This window comes from Humulus lupulus, chromosome 5 (genome assembly GCF_963169125.1).
Source record: "Humulus lupulus chromosome 5, drHumLupu1.1, whole genome shotgun sequence".
Lineage (NCBI taxonomy): Eukaryota > Viridiplantae > Streptophyta > Magnoliopsida > Rosales > Cannabaceae > Humulus > Humulus lupulus.
Genome location: NC_084797.1, coordinates 156,750,374 through 156,759,848, shown reverse-complemented (window position 1 = coordinate 156,759,848; position 9,475 = coordinate 156,750,374). Strand labels below are relative to the sequence as shown.

At 34.8% G+C, this 9,475-nt stretch overlaps 1 non-coding gene across 1 annotated transcript; it reads right to left on the bottom strand.

The window, feature by feature from the left end:
* Positions 1-8,496: 8,496 nt before the first annotated feature.
* Positions 8,497-8,603, bottom strand: LOC133780907 (small nucleolar RNA R71). The gene has a single exon (XR_009869714.1). It is a non-coding gene; the product is annotated as a small nucleolar RNA R71 (small nucleolar RNA).
* Between the last annotated feature and the right edge of the window lie 872 nt (positions 8,604-9,475).

Sequence of the window (9,475 nt, the reverse complement as noted above, 5' to 3'; positions counted from 1 at the left end):
CCCTTTGTATTTGTTGGCACTGTGTATGGACCCCGTATTCCTATGAAATCTGTACTTAGTGCTAGAGAACTATTGCATGGGGGATGCATAGGATTGTTAGCAAGTGTGGTGGATACCACTCAGGTCGCGCCAGTGGGACCACGACAGACCAAATTGGTGTGTGAGTTTCTGGACGTGTTTCCAGAGGATCTACTAAGGTTACCTCCACACAGGGAGTTAGAGTTCGTGAATGAACTGGCGCCAGGGACAGAGTCAATGTCTATGGCACCGTATAGGATGGTTCCAGCAGAGCTGAAGGAACTGAAGGTTTAGTTATAGAAGTTACTAGACTTGGGTTTTATTGGGCCCAGTTTCTCGCCATGGGGCGCACCAGTTCTCTTCGTGAAGAAGACATATGGTCTTTAAGGATATGTATCGATTTTAGAGAACTGAAGAAGTTAACTATTAAGAACAAGTATCCTCTACTAAGGATTGGTGATCTGTTTGATCAGTTTCAGGGTAAAATGGTATTCTCAAAGATAGATCTTTGATATGGTTATCATTAATTGAGGATCAAGGAGGGAGATATACCGAAGACTGCTTTTTGCACCAAATATGGGCATTATGAGTTCTTAGTCATGTCCTTTGGGTTGAATAATGCCCCAGCTACTCTTATGGATCTGATGAACAGGGTGTTCAAAGATTACATGGATCGGTTCATGATTGTCTTTATCGATGATATACTAGAATACTCTCAGTCAGAGACGGAGCACGAGCAACATCACAGATTAGTAATACAGAGGCTGAGAGAGAACAAACTGTATGCGAAATTCAAGAAGTGTGAGTTCTAGTTACCACAAGTGGCTTTCTTAGGTCAGATATTCAGTAAAGATGGAATTATGGTGGATCCAGCGAAGATTGAGGCGGTTAGAGATTGGCCAAGGCTTAAGAATGCTTCAGAGATCATAAGTTTTTGGGATTAGCAAGTAATTATAGACACTTTTTTTTAGGGGTTTTCCAAGATTGCATCACCACTTACAGATTTGACACGCAAGAATCAAAGGTTCATGTGGTCAGACAGGTGTGAGGACAACTTCCAAAGACTGAAGAAGAATCTGATCATCGCTCTAGTTTTGAGTCTTCCTACAGATAAGGACAAGTTTGTGGTTTATTATGATGCCTCTAGACAAGGCCTAGTTGTGTCCTTATACAGAAAAGAAAGGTGATTTCCTATGCATCACGTCAGCTAAAGGAGTATGAGTAGAGGTTTTTGCACTGAAGGTGTGGTGACACTACTTGTATGGTGAGAAGTGTGAGATATACACAGATCACAAGTGCTTGAAATACTTCTTCACCCAGAAGAACTTGAACATGAGGCAGAGACATTGGTTAGAACTTGTGAAGGATTATGATTGTGAGTTCCTCGAACACCCAGGGAAAGCCAACGTGGTGGCAAATGCCTTAAGCCGAAAGGTTACAGGACAATTGTACAGTGCAAGATAGATATCTAAGGAGTTTGCAGAGGATATGAATAGTGCAGGTAATGAGATAGTGGTGGGACAGTTAGCCAACATCACCCTGCAGTATACTCTTTTAGAGAGGATCAAAGAGAAACAGTTGAGTGACCCACATTTGGGAAAGATTAGAGAGGACATCCTAGATGGAGTGGCTAAGGGCTATACAGTGTCAGACATGGGTTTATTGAGGTACAAGAATCAGATTTGTGTTTCGATGGACACTGGGATCAGATGGGAGATTCTGGATGAATCTCATACTACCCCTTATTCTCTACATCCAGGCACCACGAAGATGTACAAGGATCTGAAAACTTTATATTGGTGGCTTGGGATGAAGAGGGATGTGACTGAGTACGTGGCAAAGTGGTTGACCTGTTAGCGGGTTAAGGCAGAGCATCAGAGACCTGCAGGGCTGCTACAACCTCTTGATATCCTAGAGTGGAAGTGGGAGGACATCTCGATGGATTTTGTGGTGGGATTGCCCAGGATAGTGGACCAGCACGGTTCAATCTGGGTCATTGTGGACCGCTATATGAAGTCAGCTCACTTTTTACCAGTGAGGACGAATTACACGATTGACATGTTGCAGATCTCTATATGAGAGAGATAGTACGACTTCATGAGATTCCAATTTCTATCGTGTCATATAGGGACCCAATCTTTAATTCCAAGTTTTGGGGAAGTTTACAGAGGGCGAGTGGTACACAACTGAAGTTCAGTAGAACTTATCATCCTTAGACTGATGGTCAGTCTGAGAGGACTATCCAGATAATGGAGGACATGCTGAGAGCATGTGTATTGGACATTGAAGGGTCCTGGAGTAAATATTTGCCTCTGATAGAGTTTCCAATATTAACAACTATCAGTCGACTATTGGAATCGCACCTTATGAGATGTTGTATCGTAGGAAATGTAGATCACCCATTCATTGAGATGAGATGCGTGAGAGGAAATACTTAGGTCTCGAGTATACTAAACCCTATAACAAGTTGACATAAGGTAGATATCACTACCGGTCATTACGGTATTGGATAAGTTCCAAGCCATTCATACCATTCTCAAGAATAGCCATAATAGAAAAATCAAGCATAACATATCAACCCGCAATCAGAAAATCTGAGACATTCATGATATATAACCATATAAGAAATAAATACTCTGGTTTTTTCTAACAACCAAGTTCACACATATCACAATAACCTGTACTCAGAAAATTCCTAGAACATTCAAGATATATAACACATATCATAACTAATCAATAAATTAACAACAAGGGATCCAGACCTCAACCCAGTTCCAACATTTATATCCTGGCTCTAACCCGGGCTATATTACCATTGTTTTGGTTCCTACTCGGACTATATTTTTCCCATGTTCTGGCTCCAACCCAAACTATATTACCATTGTCCGGGCTCCAACCTGGACTATTTACTTACCATGTCCTGGCTCCAACCCGGACTATATAATTTTACCACGTCATAGCTCCAACCCGGACTATATTTTTAACATAGCTGGGATCCAACCCAGACTATTTTACGTTAGGGTTCAGGCTCCAACCCATACCTACTTACAAATTAGCTGCAGAATGCAAAAGCATTGCTAGAGTAGGCATTAAGCATACCCTAGTTTTAATGACCCAAACAATCTAGTGTAATCTACAACTACAAGCATACACTAGTATATTCATGTTGTAGCTAAGAAAGAGAAAGGCTAACTTACTTGTTCTCCATAGTACCTAGCAAGATCTTTAACACCGATATTTGTTTTCTTTTTTTTACGTTTATTATAATTAATACAGTGTACTCGAATTAAACTATGACATATACTTATAGCTAATATTCCACGATAGGTACATGAAATAAATTCTTAGATACTTTATACTATAGCCTCTTATACACTTCATAGTGTATAAGGCCGAATTCTCTTTCAGTCTTTATGGTATCATAAGAAAATCGGCCTCATCGCAACATGCTCTCTGTGCTGTGCATTTTAATATTCTTTAAATAAAAAACTCTCTTATCGAATAACTCGTATTATGGTTTTCTGAAAAATGAGTTCTACTCAACTCATATCTTTAGAAAAATACCAACTTGTCATCCTCTTATGAAATTTTACTGTTTTCTATCATTTACCAAAATATCGCTTTGTGACCCTTTACAAATACTATCTGACAATGTTATCCCGTTCTCTTAAAGGTTCTACAAAACCCAAACTCCCATTTTTAAACTTTTGCCCTAAATTGAATTTTTGGCAAACACCCTTAAAATATTGTTCACGTATTTTATGTCATAAGGACTGAAACTAGGTGAAAACCTCGCATCAAAAAAATTTTTAGGTTAAGATATCTATCCTCTCAAAACTCACTTTTCGTTAAGTTTAAAAATTGTTACCTTTTAGTTTTTAGGGCAAACTTAGAAATATAATTTCCCTTAAATCGTGTTACATTCTTCACTAAACTTTTATAGGGGTCCTTATCCACATCTTAACTATTTCCCTTCAAAATTTCATAATTTTTGGGATGGCAAAACCATACAAAATTTTAAAGCAATCTGGGCAGTGCCTGTTGCCCATAAGTTGTTCCCAGATTTTATGGTAACTTTGAAAGCTTATTTCTCTAACAACGTAGCCCAGTTCTTTCTGAAATTTACAGAGATTTTTATACATGCCTAATTTAGCTTCCTTAAAAATTTCATAATTTTTTAAATAATAACACTAATGAAAATGGTTAAAGAAATATGGGCAGTGCTTGCTACCCAGACGTTTTGTTTCGTAATTCTAGGGAAAACTTTGAAACCTTAACACATTTTCCTCTAAAATTTCACAAAGACCCTTATAAATGTTATAAAAAATACCCTACGAAATATATTGGCTTTTTGATAGTAAAACCCATTCCAAAGTCAAAACAATCTGGTCAGTGCATGCTGCCCATAAATTTTCTAGATTGACATCAAAATGCAAAAACGTTCATAACTTGGGTTTAAAAAAAATACCTTTTTACAATTTTCCAAAGCCTATCATCAAGTACTCACAAAGAAATATGAAACTACCCCAATATTTTTTTTACAAACAGAGGTAGTGGAGTGTGATATGACCCGTTGGAAGCCAGACCATGAAATTTTGGCAGCATACATATTCACTCACACTCAACAATAACAAGCTTTCTAGCATAAACCCTAGCAACATGCATGCATGCAAATCATCATACAACATAAAAATCTCAACCTTAAGCATAAAATAAGATAAAAAGAAAACTATGGAAATACCCTATACAACTAGATCTAAAAGAATCGCCACAAAAGATAAAGAACTCAACCATAGATTCTACCTTTCGAAGCCGTAGCTTGGAGATGTGTTCCTTAGCTCTTAAAAACCTTCCCTTGGTTCACTAACACTCAAAACCGAGCCCCAAGTCCCACATGAAGATTTTTTAAGAAAAGAATTAGGGTAGAAAGAAAGTTGGATGAGGGACACGAACATGCAAGCTCACAAAACATATAGAACTCAACCATAGATTCTACCTTTCCAAGCCCTAGCTTGGAGATGTGTTCCTTAGCTCTTCAAAACCTTCCCTTGTTGCTCTAAACTCTCAAAACCAAGCCCAAGTCCCACATCAATATTTTTAAGAAAAGGATTACGGTAGAAAGAAATGTAGTATGGGGGACAAGAACATGCAAGTTCACAAAAATCTCTTACCTTGCATTATTTGATCACAATGTTGCTCAACTTGGATATCTGACTAGTAAGGCTTCTCTTGAACCATAGAACAGAATAACAAGGCCATGCATGGGTTTTAGATCACATGCATACTCAAGGAACCCTAGGGTTTAGGTTTGAATGAGAAGGAGAAGAATGAATCACAAGAGAGGATTTTAGTTACCTTGAGCATGGTTGATAACTCTACAAAATAGAGTTATTTTACCATGTTTTACATGCTAATTGTTGCTTAGTTCATGAGTTTTTAATTAACTTATTAAGTTTTTATGTAATTTTTAATTTATTAGTCTTATTGTAGTTTTCTAGATTTTTATATGTTTTTATAGATATGTTATTATAATATGTTGTAGTTTAATTATTTAAAATTAGTATTGTTAGTTTGAATGCTAAAAATATGATTTTATTGAAATTAAATGTTATGTAAATTAAATTTTAATTAATGTTTTCATGGGAGTTATATGATATATTTTATTAATGAAAATATTTAATTTTAATTTAGTTTATAATTTATTGTGTAGGAAAATTATTGCCCTTGAAAAGCAAGAAAATCAAAGGAAAGATGGTAATTTTGAAAGAAAGTAACAAGAAAAATGGTGTTTCTCCAAAAGCCCAACCACGTGAGGCCCACTCTAGGCCCAACCCGTGGCCCCCCCTCCAACACCCAACCACCACATTGCTGCCATTTCCCTTATTGAGCCCAACAAAAATGCATTTTGTCCCTTTGTCCCCTATGACAAAAATGCCAACTTTTTACCCTTTTTCCTACACATTTTCACCACAACATCATCATTACACCCTATAATTTACCTCTACATACCATATTTATTTTATTTAATTAATCTAATCAATTTAATTAATTTAAATTGATTATTTTAATAAACTCACTTTGGCTATAAATATGGACTTTCAATACCATTTTTGGGGTGCTTAATTTTTTGGTTACCATCTTTTTCTCTCATTTTCTCTCTACCATTCTCTCTTCCATTTGGGTTTTTCAAGAGCATTTTGCAAGTATGTATGTCATTTATTTTGTAATTTCTATTCTAGTTATGTGCTTCTAATCTTTTTCATAAGATTATTAAGATCATGATGAAGCAACTTGTAACTAGGTAATATTTATGTTGTATGTTGATTTCCCTTGTAATGCAACAAAGTCTATGGATTTTTCTTCTTCATATATTTCTTTCATCTTAAATATCTTGTATTTTAGATTGTTAGAACATTTTTACACTTTGTTCTTCATTAGTGCATAAACATAATATTCTTTGTGTAAGATGTGTCATTAAATTGTACACATCCATGCTTAGAACAAAAATATTATGTTTTGCCTTATAAATAATGTTCATTGATTTATTTGTTATTTCATTAGATTGATTTACACTAAATGCTTTGAAATTATAATTTTGAAAAGTGAAGAAAAATCCTATCTTTTTATAAGAAAATTGTGCTTAAAATTATAAATATTTTTGGAAAATGATAGTTTAAATTATTTTAACTATCACTAAAACTTGGGAATCAATATACTAATAAATATTATTAAACTTACATTTTGTGGATTCTAGTATCTTAATAATCTTTTCTTTTAATACTTATTTTCAACTCATTATTGGTTTATTTTCATTATCTTAAAAAGCTTTATTTTTCAATATTTCATTTTATGTTCATACTATTAAAACTCATCAATCTTTGGAACTAGGTTAGAATTTATTACTTTTGATTTAAAATAGTTTCATTTTCGATTTTAGACAACTCCTTTGGGTTCGACATCCTTGCTTACGATCACTATTCTATATGGACGATTCGTGCGCTTGCGATATATAAATTTTTAAACATACCCGTTTAGGGTCCATCAAGTTTTTGGCGCCGTTGCCGGGGAGTTGCAAGAGAAAAGAAACGAAAATTATCTCAAGGTTAGTAAATTTTTCTACTAGTTATTTTAATTTTTGCACTTAAAAAAAAACTAAAAAATATATATACTATAAAAAAAAAAGATAAGAAGAAAATTTGGGACGGTTCAACCACCCATAAAAAATATATACTTATATTTCTATATTTATTGTTTTTTTTTATTTAGTTGACGGCACTTGTGCCTCCTATCTATCCTTTTAAATTTTTATAGTCGATGGCACTTGTGCCTCCTAATTTTGTTGTAATTTTATTTCTTTTATATCTTTGTTAGTTGACGGCAATTTTTGCCTCCTAACCTTTGTGTAATTTTCTTTATTTATTTTGTTGTATTTTTATTTTATTTAAATTCCGCAAATTACTAGTTGATGGCAATGTTGCCTCCTAGCTAGTTGATGGCAATTTTTGCCTCCTAGTCATCTATCTTATGTTTAAGTTGATGGCACTTGTGCCTCCTAGTTTTTACCTTAATTTTGTTATGGTTGATGGCATGCTATGCCTCCCTACTCTTGCTTAAATTTTAGTCTTATTTAATTTTTGCCTTATTTTTCTTTGTCTTCTTTAATATTTTAGCGTAATATTGTGAAAAATACTTGAAAAAAAAAAAGAGAAACCTAAATCTTGTCCTTTCACCATAAGCAATTCTTGCTTAAAGGAAATTTGACCAAAATTCCCATCCGCCTCTACTAATTAACCTCGGGGAGTTGTTAGTAGTGCGCGAGTAAGTGGAATCAAATAGGCCTGGGGACAAGTAAACCATAAGAATTATTGTTGTGAAATCTCTAAAAATTCTAAGTATGCTCTGTGGTTGCGGTTTTAACTGATCTTCCACATCAGAAAATTGCTTGTTTGAGATTATCATTGTTGCCTTGTTTGTGAAAATTGTATGCATCATTGGGAACGTAACTCTAAAAAACGATTAGTAAAAAGACGTTTATCTTTGTTTGAAATTGAAAGTGTTAGTAAAAATTTGAGCATCATGGAACCTATTGCTAATATTGTTGATGAAAATGCTGTGCCTGAAAAAACTTTGCTTGAATACTTTGCACCTATTTCATCTAATGCTCCTTCATGCATTGTTTTACCTACAACTTCTGCTACTCATTTTGAGCTTAAACCAGCAATCATTCAATTGTTGCCATCTTTTTATGGGTTAGATAGAGAGGATCCTTACATGCATGTCAAAGATTTCTTAGAAATTTGCTCAACATTTAAATTTCAAAATTTTTCTGATGAGTCGGTCAAACTAAGATTGTTTCCTTTTTCATTAAAAGACAAATCAAAAGCTTGGTTAAATTCCCTTCCCACTGGGTCTATAACTACTTGGGATCAACTTTATAATAAATTCTTGTTGAAATTTTTTCCAATGTCTAAAACTGATAGTCTAAGGAGAGAAATCTCCGAGTTTTTTCAAAAAGATAATGAAGAGTTTTATGAATGTTGGGAAAGATTTAAAGATTTATTATTAAAATGTCCTCATCATGGTTTTGAAAAATGGAGACTTGTAAAATATTTTTATGATGGTTTGACTCCCTCTAATCGTCAAATGATTCAATCTATGCATACTGGAAAATTTTTAAAATTTCAAGGACAAGAGGCGTGGGACGCCCTTGAAGATTTATCTGTCAATTCACAACAATGGAATTATTTTGATCCTAGGTCTAGGTCAACTAATTCACCAAAAAGAGGAGGAAGGTATGAAGTAAAAGAAGAATTAGACTTAAGAACATCCTTAGATAAATTAGCGAGAAAAGTAGAAGCTTTAGCCATAAGCCAAACTATAAACTCTCCAATTCAACCTAGAAAAGATGTTTGTTCTATATGTTCTAGTCCTTGCCATAATGCCCAATCATGCCCTTCCTACCAAGAAGCCTTTTCTGAGGAGGCCAATGCACTTCATACTTATGGGAAACCAAATGATAGCCCATTTTCGTCCACCTACAATCCAAATTGGAGAAACCATCCGAACTTTTCATGGAGACAAAACCAACCCCAAATGAATCAAGGGCACCAATACAACACACAAAACCAAGCTCATGCCCCACAAAATCAACCATATCCGCAACAAAGAAAACCTTCCTTAGAAGATACTTTACAACAATTTATGCAATCCACCCAACAAATCCTACAAAATCAATCTCAATCTATTACCAAACTCGAGACACAAGTAGGACAACTCGCCACTGCTTTAGCTGATAGAGAAAAAGGAACATTCCCTAGTCAACCTATCCCTAATCCAAAAGGTCAATATGAGATAGGAAAGTCTAGTCATAATGGAGAAGTCAAATCAATTTCAACTCTTAGGTCTGGAAAGAAAATTGTCAAACCCGATTACATACCCGAGGTTGAAAATGAAAAAG